Source organism: Microtus pennsylvanicus, chromosome 16 (genome assembly GCF_037038515.1).
Source record: "Microtus pennsylvanicus isolate mMicPen1 chromosome 16, mMicPen1.hap1, whole genome shotgun sequence".
NCBI lineage: Eukaryota > Metazoa > Chordata > Mammalia > Rodentia > Cricetidae > Microtus > Microtus pennsylvanicus.
In genome coordinates, this window is record NC_134594.1 from 48,068,997 (window position 1) to 48,087,291 (window position 18,295).

An 18,295-nucleotide genomic window follows, 5' to 3' on the forward strand; every position below is an offset into this window, starting at 1 on the left:
ACATAGACTATTCTTACAAAACAATCACTAGAGCTCCAGCTATTTCATACAAAGTAGGAAACATAAGAAGGGGTGAAGGGGTGAAAAAGAAAAAAGATTTTGTCTGTAACAGTAAACAAAACTCTTCCTAGAAGCTCCCAGCAGGTCTCCATTCACTGACCAAAACCTGCCAGGCAATGTAGTTCTAGCTGGGCTGATCACTTCCTGGGGTGCGACTGGGGTTCTCTCGGTGAGTGTGGACAGTAAGCTGCAGTCTTTGCCACACGGATCCTGCAGCAGCCTGTGGTCTTGCATCATCCTGTTCTCTGTGCCCCCTGCAGATCACTACTGGCCAGACAGGTGAGCTCAAGCAAGCTCGGACCTGGTAATGAGTCCCTGGGAGCGTGTGCACCAAAGGCTGGCCCAGAAACCATGAGCTTGTCATTCTCAGTGTTTGCAAGGAGTGGTCTGGGGTGGAGTGCAGATGACCCATGCCCTTCACATCAGGGTTTACACTGCTGTGTGATCACTGCCTGCCTCTTCAGTATTCATCCAAACCATGGGGGTAGTTTCTTGCTCTAAAAAAGTCCTTTTTTTTTTTTTTTTTTTTGAAAAAGAAAGACTAATCCAGCTCCTGGTAAAGGTTATAGCAGAACAGCTGGGTTTTCTGTTGCTGTTGGGTTTGTTTTTGTTTTGTTTTGAGAGAGTTCTCCTATGTCTCTGACTGGTCTCAGCCTCTCCATGTAAAGAAAGATGACCTTGAACTTCCCATCCTCCTGCCTCTACGTACCAAGCACTGGAATTATACGCATGTGCCAGCCCAGTTGGCTTCTGCATTGTTGGTGATTGTCTTAGCTGTTGTTCTACTGCAATGAAGAGGTGGCGACTTGGAGTTCAGAGGTTTAGCCCATTATTATCATGGCAGGACAGGGCGGTGTGCAGACAGACATGATGCTGGAGCTGAGAGTCCTACGTCTTGACTTGCAGGCAACAGGAAGAGTTCTGTCTCACTGCATGAAGCTTGAGCATAGAAGACCTCAAAGCCTATGCCCGCAGTGACGCACTTCCTCCAACAAAGCCACACCTCCCATTAGTGCGACTCCCTTTGGGGGCAATTTTCTTTCAAACCACCACAGGGATCAAACCCAGGTTTCCATTCATGTTAAACAAATACTCTACCCACCGAGGATGCTCTCATTACTGAACTCAGAAAACAAGACTTGAAAAATGGCTGTGTGATTTATGATGTGAGGTAGTGTTTGTTGTTGTATCTGAACTTCGAGGACATTTTCCCTGCCCGGCTTACTGTAGCAAAGGTTGGGGCGGAAGCAGGGCTTATTCTTGATCTCTGAAGCCAGGCTCCTCATCAAGACAGGCCTAGCTTGTGATTAGCGTGTCTGAAGCTGTAGTCTTTTGGCCTAATCTACAGTCAGAACAGTAGCTAGGCAGCTTTCCACTCTGCTTCTTAAGATCGCTAAGCACGGCCGAAGGAGAACTTCAAAGCAGCCGTCAGGGAACTTCAGAAGCAGAAAATCACCCTCTCTACTGGTGGAGAAAGAAAAATTTCCATAAACCACCAAGCAGCACAAGGATGATAGGCCAAGTTTGTTGTTTTTTTTTTAAGTGTGTGTGTGTGTGTGTGTGTGTGGTATATTGTGAGTGTACGTGTGTGTGTTTATGTGTATATGTGTGTATGTGTGTGTGTATGTGTGTGTTTATGTGTATATGTGTGTGTTTATGTGTATATGTGTGTATGTGTGTGTATATGTGTGTGTTTATGTGTATATGTGTGTGTATATGTGTGTATGTGTGTGTGTTTATGTGTATATGTGTGTGTATGTGTGTGTATATGTGTATGTGTGTATGTGTGTTTATGTGTATATGTGTGTATGTGTGTGTGTGTATATGTGTGTATGTGTGCCGCATCATCATGTATGTAAGAGTTCATGTGTGCACACTTGTGTGGAAGCCAAAGGACAATCTTAGATATTGATACTCGGTTGTTCACTTGGTCTTTTGAGACAGGGTCCCTTACTGGCCTAGGGCTCACCATTTAAACCAAGCTGGCTAGCCAGCAAGCCCAAGAATCCACCTATCTCACCTTCCTGGTGCTACAATTACAGGTGCATGCCACCACACCTCACTTTTGCACGGGTTCTGAGGATTGAACTCAGGTCTGCATTCTTACACACAAGCACTTCACTGAGTCCTCTTTCCTGCTCCCTTTCCTCCAAGTTTTCTCAAGTAATACCCACCTTGATTCCCTCAAAAGCTCTCAAGAAAGAGTTCAGGGTAGCATCTGGAAACACAGAGATGAGGTGGGTCATCACTGACTTAATGAAAAGTAAAATGCTTTGGTTTTCTGTGTTTAAACTCCTTTGGTAGCTTCCTGCTGCAGACTGAATGTTTGAATTCTAACATTAAGAAGTTGAAGCCCCCAGTACAAAGGGGGTTAAGAAATGAGGTCTCTGGGAGGGATCAGAGTTAGAGATGTCCCTAGTGGGGCTCTCGGGATGAGGTCAGTATCCTCATAAAAAGAAGAAATGACCCAGGTAGAAGATGGCCTTCGGTCAGGAGAAGGACCAACAGAACCAGACCATTCCAGGATCTGGATCATGGACTTTAGCCTTCACAACCCGGATAAGTGAGTGTTTGCCATCCACACCAACCCATCCCTACCTATGCATTTTGTTGGCAGCCCGAGGAGATAGAGACATGTCCACTTCATTTCCTCTCTGCTGTAGGAGTCTGTGACCTCCCACAGACTGAGTTTGGGTTGCCTTCTTCCTAACCAACCCCCTTATTTCCTTCATTCTTCATGTTGGCCATCTGGCACACAACAGACATCCAACTACCCCAGGGTCTTTGTACTGGATAATTTTATACTTCAACACTGTTTAGTGGATCCATAGATAAGTAGATTTATTCCCTAACATCTCCTGGGACTTTGCTATCACCTTCTTGGTAATGCCCTCTTCACTTACTCTAAAAGTCACAATGATCACCCCATCTTGACTCTCCTCCTTCTTGCTCTCTTTCTGTGAAATTCTTATTCTTCTCATGCAATCATTTTATTGTTTGGGGATTTTTTTAACTTTTAGAAATACAGGGGATCAAACTTGGGCTTTGTGCATGCCAGGCAAGTCTATATTCTATGCTCCATTACTACCTCCATAAAATGAAGTATTGTTATGTTTAGTGCTTCAAGTCTATCACATATAACAGTGCTTGTATATAACCAACCCTTGAAAGATTTTAGATGGATAAATGAATTAGTGAATGAGTTCAAGCCTAAACTTCCCCACGTCTGAGGCTTAGACTGACATGTACAGGTCATATGATCACCCAGATGCTTTCAAAGTACGAGTTCTCGTCTGTCCACCCGTCCCCAGGACTCCCTGCATTGCTCCAGGTCCCAGGTTAAGCAGGAAAAGAAAGAGAGAGACAGGGCTGGGCAAGCAAAGTAGGGGGAAACCAAGAGGGGCCAGAGGTCACCTCCAATGAGGCCAGCAAGGGTCACTGCTGGCCAAGACAGCACAGCGAGTTCTCCTGTGCATTCCAAGAAGAAATGGGCATGGCAGCAAACAACTCAGATTTCAGTCAAGTGTTCAGAAACCTGTGACTTCCTTCCAGGAAATCTGTCAGATTGGACAGGAGCCTTGCATGGCAGGCAAATCCAGCCCCAAGGGAAGAAAATGAAGCCATACGAGGAATGTCTCAGTCCTCGGACATTCAGTTCTAGAAGACATAGAAACTGCGAGCTTTTGAAGTGGTCCATGCCAGGATGTGAAGGGCATGGACCAGTAGGAAAAACCCTCTGTGGTACCCCACTGCCTTCTGGGGAGTAAGCAGCCTTGGACTGACCTCAGGCAGAAGGAAGCAGATCCTTGGTACATCCTAGTGGCTTCTACATCCTCATCACAGAGGCAGGAGAAAAATGGCATCTCTGCTACCAAGAGCCCCTGCCTTGGGCAGTTTAGCACTTAGCTTTTCTTCCCTGTTCCTGGTGCCATATCCTGTCTGAGGAAGAATCTAAATGAACAGTTTTAAATAGTGTTGCTTCAATGAAAGCTTACCCAGGGTCCAGAGGACTTAACCGTACCCCTAGAGTCAGAACTAACATTGCATTCAGAGTGCAAGCTTACATGGATTAATTAATTATGCCTTTAAAAGGGGGAAAGAGAAGCTCTGGTCTTTTGAGAGCCACTATAAACTTCTCTCTCTCTCTCTCTCTCTCTCTCTCTCTCTGTCAATTTTACCAGCCTTTTCTTTAAGAGCTAGTCACAACTTTATTGAATTTTTTCTGTGCTGTTTCAAGGAAAAAAAGAACTCTTAGTAACTCTGGTCTTTGCCTATTGAGAACCCAGGCTTCTAAACAGTATGTTCCTGAGAAATCCTGGACAGCTGACAGATAGCACCCAGTACCTCTCTGGTTGGCACTCGGCAGCCTAGACTAGCCTGTTCCTATATTATGTCTGGCCCTCAGAAGTGTGCAAACTGTTAGGGGCACAGATGCTTGAGAAATGAGTAACAAAAGACAGAAGGAAAAACCTATTTCAAGACAGCATCTCTCCTGTAAGTGGTTCCTGGTCCATTTGAGCTCCGTTGAACTGATAGCATTAAGCACATTCACAGAACATGCAGGGTGTCCCACTCCAGGGAACTGGCCCAGGGTCTCCAAGCCCTCCAGACATCTAGTTATTCTGATATTAATTCTGCCTGCGCCACCCTCCTCCTCTTCCCTGAGACAATCTATTGTTAGCTCCATTTTCTAAATAAGAAGACCTAGCCAGTCCTTTCCTTAGGTCAATAAAACAATGGAATCCAGGCATAGTAGCCCTGTTTATAATCCCAGAACTCAGGAGGCAGAGGCAGGAAGATCTCTAGTTTCAGGCCTGACTTGACTATAAGTTGTATCTAAGGGTAGAGCTCTTCAGAGGCCCCTGGTTTCTTCTCTGTCCTCTCTTTGCTAGAACTGTGTTTCCAAAGTCTGAAGATATCCATGATGCTTGTCAAATTCTTCCCCTATACATTAAACTCGGCGTGAACCCAGAGAATGTGCTTCTTGCCTCTTTGACATAACCAGTCTCATCATAGCCCCTAGCTTTATGATGTCGTTGTCCAGCATCCAGGATTGCAGTGTGCTCTCAAAGCACCTTTTCATCACTGCCCTCTTGACTAGTCATGACAGAGAGCCATCTTCGTAGGGGCTACACATCACCCATCCTCTCTGGGTGCTTCCAAGCTGCTGCCTCTCCTGGGGTGGAATATACAGGAAATATCATCTCCTTAATGATGCTTGCTTTCGTCTGCATCCCAGGATAGTAGTCTTCTCTTCCTATAGCCTTCTCTTCCTCCTTCATTTTCTTTTGAGCAAGCTGGAGCCAATTCCCAAGCACTGTATCTCTGTTGTAACTCTGCATGGCTTTTCAAGGTAGATTTTATGGTTATTCACGGAGGAGAAAGCTTGGAGCTGTTTTCTCTCCCAGCCCCCAAGAGCCAGCTTGACAAAGTAATTCCCAACCACCCAGGCTCTTCCCAGCAGGAAGAACATCACAGGTCCAGATATCACACAATAAAAACAGCAGCTTGCTTTCTCTACAGTAACTCTGTAGCTGGGTGCAAATAGCGTCTTCTTCCACTGAATTGATCAGCATTGTTTGTTGGATTCCTAATGCCTTGGCCAAACCGCCATGAAGGAACACCTGCTGCTTTTCTGTCTCCTTACCTAATTATTCCAGAGATCCTTAAGGCAAAGGGAGGCACAGCCACCCAGTCCTCCATCGGGAGATGAAGAAACAAAGGCATTTTGTTATACAAAGCTAGAGGTAGAATTAAGCTAATGCCCTTCTGTGCTCCACCAGACCCCTCACTAAAGTCCTCTGTAGCAAGCTTCCTTTCTTTGGTCAATCTTACCAGACACACCAGTTTTCCTCTCTCCTGTTAAGACTCCTGACAGCATTCTGTGAGCCCACCGTAGTACAAGCAGTACAAGCGACAGGACCAGGTCCCTGTCCTTGAGGCTGGCCAGTGTGGAATCTGGGTCATTTCAAGTCAAGAGGAAGTGGAAGGGGAAGCAGGCAGGATGAAAGAGACAAACCATGACAGGAGTTTTGTTTTCCAACAAGCCCCTCCTACTGTTATCAGTCCTCCATCCATGAAAACTCCTTTCCTAGCTCCTTGCATTTCCTGTCGTGTCCTGATTCAGGACATGTGCTCCAGGGGATACAGTCACCTACAGCACCGCCCTGCTACTTACTAAGAGTTGCAGCAAAACCACTGGTATAAGGCCACGGTTTGCTTTATCTTTGTCTCTGCTGCTTCCACCCTCTCCTGGTCTCTCAGGAGCCCCCAGGCAGCATTCTGAGATCACTCCCTGCCTCCTCCCACAACTCTGTAACTAACTCTCACTTTTGCTAACCTCCCTGAAATTCTCTACCATTCTGCCTACAGCCAGTTTCTCTTGCCCAGCCTAGCTTTTTATTTCACTCTGGACCTTGTGATTTGCTTATTTATTATTTGTGATGTGCAATTGGTATCCCTCCATGCAAATGAAAGCTCCCTAAGATTGGGGGTCTTTGGGGAATCACTGATTGATGTCAAATGCCCATCTCACAACCGATGTTCACAAACACCAACAGAAGGGAAAAGAATGTGGATATAATGAGGACAGAGTACTCAAGTCTCATCTCTCTTGGGGCTTATGGAATTCCCACCTACATTCGATCATCCCTAATGACCAATCTGAGAGCAGGACAGTGGTACAACTTGGACTCTCTGCTTCTCTTCCTACATTCGTTTTTTCCAGAAGGAAATTTCTAGGCTGCATGTGTATGTCAATAAGCTGTCTGAGCGCCCTAGTTCTGTTATAAAAGTGAAACATGTTACTCTCTCATAAGGCAGTGCTTGGTTCCCTTCATCGTAAACAGATGAAGACTTGAGGCATCTGATGCCCCAGTGGAGAGAAGCCAACGAAGTGCAGCTCTCAGCATGAGCTAATGGACACACACCCCTGTACTTCTCTTTAATGCAGTAAGAAGTGGCTAATGGTGATGGTAATGTTTGTAACAAGAAGGGTAATTAGTTCCCCAAAACATTTACACTTGATTTCTAACATTCATTGCTTATTATATTTTGTCTTATTTGTGGCCCTCGGTAAACAGTTTGAATTTAACAAGTTGTTTGGTTCTTACAACTCCTGTATTTCATACTCAAGGAGTCAAAGCAACACCCTAGATCAAAGCAAAACACTTTAATTAAATAACCGTGAAATTTCCCTCAAGGAAATAATTACACCCAAAAGAATAGTTAGCAGATTTTCCGTTGCTCCTCTCAGTTCTTGACATTGGCCCAGTTTGGTCACTATCATACTGGAAGCTATCCAGAACTCAATGGCATCTGTCCCCTCTGGTATGCTAAGGTGGGGACTTCCCAGGCCCTTCTCAAATTACCTTAAGCAGCCCTTAAATGAGGAATTCTCTGGAGACCCCAATCTAAATGGTGGAGCCTGAGTCTGGATCCAGGAAGAGCTCCCTGGTGCTTCTTGTGAAAGTTGGTACCCAGGAACAAAGAGGTCGCTGAACTCTTCCAGAAGAGCCTGAGCAAAACTGTCATACATGATGGTGTTCACTCCAGAGCAGGCACTGACTCAGGTAAAAAGAGGAAGTCTGAGCATTGCTGACTGCGTTAGTCAACATTCTGTCACCGTAGCAAATGCCCGAGAAAGACGAGGAAGGTGTATACATACAGCTCAAGGTTTCAGAGGTTTCCACGGCTACTTTTGAACTGCAGGGGTGGGGGGACATCAGGGTAGGAAGCATGTGGTAGAATTAAGCTGTTTTACGGTGGCCAGGAAGCAACAAGAGAGACAGGAAGGGCGATTCCAATACCCACTTGCAGGGCACAGCCCTGTGACTGATTTCATTTCACTAGGCTGCACTCTCAAAAGACTCCATCATCTCCCAATAGCACAAGAGACTGGTACCCAGACCCTCCTAAGAGAAAGCTACCTGTAAGATCCATTCTTGGAGGCCCTGTATATTTAGATGAAGCCCCTTACAACCCAACTGGCCACGTTCTCTTCCCAGGCTCTCCAGTCTCTCCAGTATCTGATCTATATTGTTCTCCCCTAGTAAGATTCCACGTATGTTCTGGACCACCTTGGGTTTCCCTTGGCTCATCATCCCACACTCCTGATGAGTCTCTGGCTTTAAGAATTGCCCTCTCTCTTAGCCGGGCGATGGTGGCGCACGCCTTTAATCCCAGCACTCAGGAGACAGAGGCAGGCGGATCTCTGTGAGTTCGAGACCAGCCTGGTCTACAGAGCTAGTTCCAGGACAGGCTCCAAAGCCACAGAGAAACCCTGTCTCGAAATACCAAAAAGAAAAAAAAAAAAAGAATTGCCCTCTCCTCTAGACACACTCTTGCTTTCTGGCCCAGTGTGACCTAACAGGTCTTCTGTCGCCACCCAAGAGGGCTCTCAGCCTTTAATGCTTGGGGCTTCACCTGGGTGGGGCACCAAGGATCCCAATTACAGCAATGCCAAAGTTAAGCCACCTTTAAAGAGGCCCCATTATGTAACTATTCTGGTCCTGACTTCACAGAAGGACATCATCTTTTCCCTTTCCGTGACCTAGATTCTGCCCACTTCGCTGGTCTCATACCTCGCAAGTCACTGCTTCTGAGAATTGTCTTTAATGCTCTTGCTCTTCCCTGCCTATAATGGCCTCCACGCTCTCTAAAGGCTATAACCCCATTTAACTCATCTTCTGCACTTCAATTCAGATGACACCTCCTCTAGCGAGCCTTTCTTCGGCTTTCACCTCTGGCGGAGCCTCCCCGACCCCCATCCAATGCCCTCATAGGAATCTTAGCAGATCAGGATAAAGTTCCAAACCCCTCAAGGATAGGACCCGGTTTGACTCCTTGCCAAGTGGATCACTACCTGACACAGAACTAGTGGTCCAGAAGACGAGCAGATCACATTGCAAAGCTTGGTGGGATCTTCACCAGGCAGAGGGCGACTCTCCTTCCTACTGATCTGTATCCCTTTCTGGAGATGTAGCACCATTATCCCATTACATCACGCCCTGGTGTCAGAGCAGAGCTGAGGCTGTGTGACTGCAGAAGGAACGGTGGACCAGAGGACTTTCACCACAGCAGCTAAACAAGCAAGTTGTCCTCTTAGGATTTCCTCCTCCTCACCGGTTCCCGGGCTCAAACCAAGCCCAGACAGACCTTGAACCACATCCTCACAAGCCAGAGCAGATGACTCCCTCTAACCCAGATTGCGTACCCAGAAGATGAGCATCACCACTCATGGGGACCATGAAGGCAGAGCTGATGGGTAAGCATGCTTCCTACATGAAAAACAAATGCAAAATAAGTTATCTCCCAAATGGGGTTGGGAGATTCATTTTCATACATGAATAATAATAGCACATCAATATGGTACCTTGTTGGGTAAGGGAGCCCCGATGTTTTTCCATAAATGAGAATCAAAGGCTAGCTTCTAAAATCCCAAGTTTTTCACAGTTTGTCACTTCTGTGCCTGGTCCTGAGGAGAAAGGGTGATGATGAAAGAGAGAGAGAGACTTCCTACACAACTGTGACACTCTCTCTTCAGTGATGTGGTCTCGGAGCCATAAAGACACATTGTATTTCCAAGGCTTGTGTGATCTTATTTCTTTGTAAATTAGATTAAGCTCTTTACTGTATACTACCGATATTAAAAAAGAATGAATTCACATCTTGCAAACACAGCAGAAAAGCAATCACTCCCATGGCAAAGAAGTCATTGGCCAGCGTCCACAAGAAACCAATTTTAACTTTCAAGCCCAGTCAGCAGGCAGGCATGCTGGCTGATGGCAGGGTCAGCCCTAGGCAACATTGTGAGTTACATGATATGAGCTGTCAGCATCCCCTTTGTCCCCTCCCCCTCCTCCCTTCCCACTGCCTTTCACTGCCTCTTTAACCCAAACAAACACACCATCCTCCCAGTCACTACAACCACCTGAAAAACAATAGAAGCCTGCGCACATGTCCACATGAAGGTGAGGTACACAGTAGCCTAGTGTCCCAGGGGACAATGATTTGCAGAGCGACAGACCAGAAAGCGCTGCTGTGAAGGGGCTCAGTGGCAGAGTGTCCAGCGGATCTGAGACTCTGGGTTCCATCCTTAGGACTGGAGGAAGAGGAGGAGAAGCAGAGGAGAAAGAAGGCAGGAAGGGATGTAATAACTTACATGGAGTTGTCCCTCCATTGCAAAGTTCTCTTGCCGCTGCGACCAGGGACTATTATTAAGATCAATCCCCATCCCCGCTACTTCAATTTCTCTACATTTTAGAGGCGGGCACTATTGGTAAACATTGTCAGTCAGCTGTCCTGAGACAAAAGCACCTGGGGTAATAAATGTAAGGTATGTTTATTTGGGTTCACAGTTTGGAGGGTTTCGGCCTCTGGTCACTTGGTACTTTGGGACCTATGATGACCCAACACGTCATGATGGAAACATGACCCCCTTCAATGACATGTCCCCACTAATATAACTAGGTCCTATCTCTTAAAGGCTCCACCCATCCCAACAGCAGCATAGTCTGAAAGCCAAGACTTTAGCTCATGGGTCCTTCCAGATTCAAGCTATAACAATAGAGAATGGGCTGGCAGAGGCAGAGACAGGAAGGTGGGAACTTCCAGGCTTTGGGGCAGTCCCTTTCACTGCACACTGCCATGACAGTAACATGTCTTGGCCTCTTTAAATATGTTCAATGGTTGGGATCAATACAAGGATAAAGGAAAATGAACTATTTGTACGGCACTCCTGTAATCTAAATGTCCATATTAAGAAAGAAATTAAATAGTATGCATTGATTAAAAGAATAAGGCAGATCTATATGTATGTGTAAAAAGTTCTCTATGGAAAGTAGTAAGCCGCTGGATCATATATCCAGGATAGAAGGAGCTCACTAATGCAGCAAATGTTCACATATACATGCACATCATACACGCACGCACGCACGCGCACACGCACGCACGCATACACAGGAACACATATAAAATTAAAAATAAAAATTTTAAAAAGAAATAATCATGGAAAAACGGAGGGGTGGCATTACAAAATAAGAAATTTAAGGGAATTTTCATATTCATTCTGTAGACTTCTGTATTGTTTTTCCTTGGATTCACAAGGAAAATGTGTTTTGTTTCATTTTGTTTTGTTTTCCTTTTTTTTTTTTTAGCAAAAAGAAAGGAAAGATGCCTCCACTCAAGGCAAATGACTACATAAGTCCCCCCGTGGCTGAATAGTTAAAGATGGCAGTTCAGGAACAGCAGTATGGAACCGTGGCACGGCAGACCGTGCCCCAAGTTAGTGTCCCTATGAAAGTGGGCACAAAGGTGGACCTATGGCTCTAGCTAGCTGAGTATTTGTTTGTAACCTTGTAACCTACAGACCTCATATATCCTGAAAATGACCTCTGCCCTCTGAACCTGAATGGGAAGTTCCGGCTGAGCACAGAGAGCTTGCTTGTGCTGTATCTGACTGGAATGCCAGACTCCAATTGAACCGCCTAATAAAATTCACCTCAAGCATCAAGAAAAGAAAATATTTTGCACATCTCACTGTGGCACCTGGGATAAACACACACATGCATAGTTACCTGACTAATGAGCTTGCTTGAAGACAGTTTGCCTAAGGAGCCAGGAGGAAGGTGATCACAGACAGAGTACTTTTGCTCAGGAAAATGCTGTGTTGGTTCAGTCAAATGCACTGAAGTGCCAATTTTAGCTTGAGTGTGTCTGCTTCTCCCCTGCCTCGGGAGCAGGGGAAGATTCTGGTTGGCAATCTGTCTTAGTTACTTTTCTATCGCCATGGCGAAACACCATGACCAAGACAATTTATAAAAGGAACCGTTTAGTTGGGGGCTCATGGTTCAAGACGTTTAGAATCCATGACCATCACAGCAAGGAGCATGGCGGCAGGCAGGCACTAAAGCAGTAGCTGAGAGTTCACAACTGATCCACAAGCAGAAGGCAGAGAGAGAGAGAGAGAGAGAGAGAGAGAGAGAGAGAGAGAGAGAGAGAGAGAGAGAGAGAGAGAGAGAGAGAAAGAGAGAGAGAAAGCAGCACGAGCCAACTTGGAGTGGGCTCAGTCTTTGAAATCTCAAAGACCACCAGCAGTGTCACACGGACTCCAACAGGGCCACACCTCCTAACCCTTTCCACACTACTCCACCCCTTAAGATCAAGCCCTCCAATACGGAAACCTTTGGAGGTGTTCTCATTCAAACCACTACACAGGCCTCTAGTATAGTCTGTTACTTTTGCTGCCTACACTGAGTTTTGGTTCCCAGTCTCCTCCTACGATGGTATCCTTACCAGTCTCTAGGCATCTGCTTCTGCTCCTCCTTGGGGATGGTATAATGCCTGGGTCAGAACCCCCTTGCTCTTTCTCCCTAAGCTCCTCCCTAGATAACAGAACATACATCTCTCCAGGCCCCAGTGGGACCAAACAGCTATCCCTAAGGGGAAATCACTTCTCTTTCCTTCCCAGCAATCTGATCAATGTAATGGCCCTGTAAAACCACTGACTGGAAGAATGAGCTTTGCACTGGCAAAACTCCACCCTGGACGTCCAGAGAGAGACCCAGTAGTGAGAATGATTGCGAGGCGGGAGCAGTGACTCGCATTTGAGTACCAGTGTGCCTGGAAGCAGGAGGCAAGAAGACTGGGTTTGGACCCCATGCACAGTAAGTTCTAGGCTAACCTGGGCTATAGTTTAAGACCCTATTTGAAAAAAAATCTCACCCCTTCCTTATTCATAATTATTCCTTTTTTAAAATTTTATTTTTACGTACATTCTCTCTCACACACACGTGTGTGTGTGATTTGCATGTGAACATGTGCTATATTAGTGAGCTCCTTCTATACTGAATATATTATCCAGTGGCTTGTTCTTTTCCATAGAGAACTTTTTATGCCAGTACATGTATATCTGCCTTATTCTTAAAAATAAAAAAAACAAATACTGAAAATGTCTTAATATTTTAAGTCTTCCCTGCATATGTAAGGGCCTCAGTTTGGCTCCCCAAAACCCACATAAAGGTAAACACATAGGTGCATGTCTGTAATCTCAACATTCCTCTGGAAAGATAGCCAGCAGAGATAGAAGAATCTCAGGAGCAACAGGAAAGCTAGACAGCTAGCTGAGCAAACTCAGTGGCAAACAAGAAGAAACCCTGTCTTAGACAAGGTATGAGTGGAGGTTCTCCCCTGACTTCCACACATGTGCTGTGACACACACACACATATGTATGCACCTATATTCACACACATAAACATGTATGCACACAACAACATAAAGAACGATTGCAGAAGACACAGGGAGGGAGAGGAAGAGGTCTACTGTAGCTACCTGCAAGTACACTCTGAAATGCCTGCAGAGACTGACAATGGAAGAACCAACCAGAAGTTGGTTTGCTCTGAATTACACACACACACACACACACACACACACACACACACACACACACTAGCATAGGGCCCTTAGAGTAATGCCTAATCATAAATAAATGTTGTTCTTATATCAAGAAGAAAAAGAAATTTGGACCCAGACATGTACAGACCATGTAAAGACTTGAGATGACAGCCACTTACAAACCAAGAAGAGAGGCCTAAAACAGATGCTTCCGTTATAGCCCTCAGGAGACAGCGACCCTGCCGCCACTCCTCCTGCCACTTTGAGTCTTCCCGACTATGAGTAAATCCCTAAGGTTCAGACCACACCATCTGGGATGCTTTGTAAACTGCACCCTAGTAAACTGAAGCAGTCACTCACTATGTAAAAGGGGTGGGGCATGCTGCCATGAATCAGTGTGACCTGACTCCCCTTTTCAAGTATGGCTTGACATTTCCTTCTGGATCTCCTTCTGGTTGACCCAGAACCAAGGCCAATGAGACTAGAGCTCCGTGTGATTCCCTTGGATGGTGGTTTTCATTTCTCATCTTCAATATCAGGTCTTTCTGCAGCCACGAGAAGACGAGAAAGGACAGAGGGCAGCAGATTTCTGGCCGAGTGGGAATTAATTAGAAGTCAGGAGATGGAGCCTGAACTGCACTCTTCTCTTCCAGGTCCTCCTTCCTCAAGCTTTGGTTTCTATGTGTGAGCTGCCTAGGAAGACACAGTCAACCCACTATGGCAGCAGAGACAACAGGAGAGAAGAGCTGTCCAGGACTGGAGGCTGGATGCCACTGACCTCTGCTTCTAAACACGCAACAGAAACAGACAGTATCCTTAAGGCAGAAAGAGAAAGGCTCTTGTCCAGGAATGTGGCTGACAGGGAAGAGACATCCATCGCCAATACACATACACACACACACACACATACACACACACACACACACACGCACCGCATCCCATCTTCTTTAACATCCCCTTACTTGCATTGCACAACTCACAAGTCCAACCTTCCCGGGTAACTGACCCCAGGATAACGAAATCGTTTGGGTCTGCTGTACCATCGGTATCTTTTTTATTTTCTTAAAAGAAACATTACAGAGCTGAACATCTAAGATGGTTTTGGATTCACACCCACTGTCTGTGGAACAGCTTGAGGCTGACAAGATTAGCTTGCTGGAACACTCTGGGATCCATTCAGCCTAAGCTGCTGCCCACACACCAGCCATGCGTACAGAGACTGTTTGCCGCGAGCAGCAGCTCACTTTGTCTCCCCCATCTTGACTCTTGGAGCTGGTCTTTGCTGTCTTACCTGGGCCTGAGGACAGCGGCTTCCAGCTTTGCCTAGTGTCCACTCCCAGCTTTTGGGATATGGCCAAGGTGTTTCTCAGCATCTCCGGAGGCATCCTAAGAGTCACCCTTCTGCCCTTCCTCCTTCCCAGGACTACTCAATCACATGTGACTTTACAGGCCCTGGTGTAGCTCATTTCGGGGCAAGTTTCCCTACCCACACCAACGTGCTTCCTCCTCTATCCCTTCTTCCTGCACTATCCAAGAGATCCAGATGGAATGGGCCTTAAGGAACACATTTCTCCTTGGCTCACCGAGTGTTTCCTAAGGTCTGTGAATCACAGACAGCTCCATGTCCCTATGCACATGTACACCCCAAGGATGGGCTCCCTGGCACCTGTTCAGAACCAAGACTTCAAAAGACAGACCAGCTGAAAGAAATGCTTTTCTGCAACCCCAAGCAAGTCCTGCCTCGGTTACCCGGTCAGACGTTACATGAGCAGTAATCGTCTAATCTCTTCCCAGAGGTTTCAGCTAGCTCCAAACTGTTGCGGCGAATAAAAACCAAAGAGATTCACAAGACATTCCAGGTGCATCTGACACTTTGGGGAATTGTGCAGCCTGCAGGCAGACGAAACTTAGCTCAAATAAACATAAGGTAATATGTGTTGGCAAAAGTAACCTGAAGTGGGAGGGAGCATCTGTGCACTCTAAATTGACTCCCGCCTCGGAGGATGGAGATCAGGGAATATCTCAGAATGGATGAAGTGGGCAGAGCAGCTAAGAAACATCCCAGAATAACCACCGCTCCACAAGGCAAATCAGATCTCACTCCACACGGACCCCATCAGTGGCTCAAGAAGAAGCATATGACAGACTCCATGGTACCACTTTCTGCTCTGAGGGATGGGGAGACAGCAAGGAACGGCCTCCAGATTTGGAGGGTCCCCTGTGAGTCAGAAAGGACACAGTGGGGGTAATTAGAAGCATGCGTCTGTTTGTTCTTTGATAGCCCTGATATTAAACCCTTGAAACCTTTGATACCAAGACGCATCATCTCCATCTGCCGTCTAACTCCTAGGGTCACGTTTTGACAAAGAGCTGACTTTTGAGCTACAGCAGCCTTGTCTTCAGTCTATTCCCCACTTTCTTACAGGAAAATCATTGAAAGGCTGTATATGGTGTCTTATATGCATATGCTATGAAAACATTTTAGTTTCCAGGATGGGGGGCATATATTCACCTATACCCACACACATACACATGTGCACATATAATACATATTCATGTACATCACGCTTATACACATACAAGTAAGCATGAATGTGTGTGTGTGTGTGTGTATAATTGAGACTCCTGTGGCTGAGTCTCCATCTGTCATATACCTATGTAAGCAAATGCACTGACGTTTTAGAGTTAGCAGCCTTATAGGGCAGGAGGAGACTGACAATCACACTTCTGCACTGGACCCTCACCTCCAAGTCTCTGAGGAAAGGCATAGAAGGCAGTTTACTCCTAAGTCTCCCAGGCTTCTCAGAGATGTGCCAATACCTTGGAACAGGGCAGGGGTGAGTGAGTGGGGGATGCTCTGACCTTGAGACAGGGTGGGGTTGAGAGGGTGGGGGATGCTGTGACCTTGGAACAGGGTAGGGATGAGGGGATTGGGGATGCTCTGACCTTGAGACAGGGTGGAGTTGAGAGGGTGGGGGATGCTGTGACCTTGGAACAGGGCAGGGTAAGGGATGGGGGATGTTCTGCACTGCTGCTCTTGCCTCAGGGTACCAAGAGCTAACATGGCCTCAGACAACTCAGTAACTTCCTTCTCCCACAACCAACCATACACAGTGAAGATATATGGCTCTACAGGAGGCCGTGGTTGAAGAGGAGAGATTGGATCTGGAATGTTCTCCCCCTAGAAAATGATGAGAAGAAAGGAAGCCATTGCCACACTTCCTTCCCACTCCTCCTCCCCCTCCCCCCGCAGGACCAGCCAGGTCCATTTGACCTCTCACCATGCTTGGCTTTGAGGATCCATCCTTGAGTGGACCACACAGAAGAACAAATGGCACAAGGGGCGGTGAGTAATGTGCAAAGTTCTGGGGGTACACAAGGCGGTCACTGAGAACTAGGGTCATGTCCTCAGTCCTTGAGACCTGAAGCCAGCTCTCCTCCTCTAAATACCCACTGTAAGCCAGGATTCCACACTCCTAGGCCTTCTGGCAACAAACACCATTCCCCCCAAAATGTCTGCTACCCTAACGACCGCGTATCGTTTATACAATACATGTCTGCAGCAAGTATTCTAGCTCTGGGGTGCAGCCCAGCGATGGAACACCTGCCCACAAAGCCCCCGAGTCCACCTCCAACAACAACACAGAGCAGAGCAGTCAATTTCAGGTTGCCCAGATACTTTCATTTCAAATAAAACAGGGACATGATTCATTCATTAATGTCTTAAATATCTTTCTTTTCCTGCGTATGAGATGCTATGCTAGGCAGTGTCAGGAATAAGGCAAAGGTTTAGAAGCCGACCAGAGGAAAGGAAGTGTGCTGCATCCTCCCTGTTATCAGAGCAACAAGGCAAATAAAATGCTGAGAGCCATTTGTCTTGGTCCTGGCCACGGGAATTTACCCGTGACATCCTCATAAAGAGAGTCCTGAGTGATGGCACCTACAAGGACCTGATTGGCTCTTCCGGAACTGACTGCACACCAGTCCCCGGGAATGTGACTGGGAGGTCTGTGGTGCAGCCCGAGTACCCAAAGCCTAACTAGTTCTGTGTGATGTGGAAGCCGTTGTTAGGCTTCCCCTCAGCCCATGTGCGTATAGGAAGGGTCTAGCCTACCTCACTCTTTACTGAGCTGTATCTCAGAAAGGGCAATTGCACCCTAGCAATTACCCCATGGTTAACAGGACACCCACACAGTCAGCTCTCTGCCAACTGGTTACATCAGCAAATTTTCAGTTTTTTATTAGTATTATTATCATCATCATCATTATTATTACTACTATGTTAAAGTATAAGAATAGTTACATGAATAACAGAGTAAATATATTTATTTAATTTCTTCTACATATTTTCCCCAAGTCTCACTTTTCATGTTATCAGGTAGCTATAAGCTCGAGATGGTTTCTAAGAAATACCTGGAAAGCTAGGTTGTCACCAGAATATAGGGCCATCTGCTACAGCAGACAACTATCCTCCTCCCATGAGCTGAGAGACTTGGAAAGATTGACCCCAATTAAGAAGACGAGGGAGCAGGCGGGATGAGGCAGGAAGAAGGGACTTTTCGGATGAGAGATGAGAATATTGAAAGCCACTGGTTCAGGAGGAAACAGAGTCCGCATCAGATATGGCTTGCCTGTAGAGCCCTTCAGGGGAGTTATTGTCTCACCTCCTCCAGTCGTCTGCAACGCCACCCCTTCAGATCACCCCACCTAACAGTTGCCTTCTGAGCTTTCCAGGACTCACTGTCCCCAATTTATCACCAGTGGTGACCCAATAGAAAAAAATACGGTTGGAGGACACAGCCGACACCAAGCCCCAAGGCAGGAACAGCTGTTATAATGCAA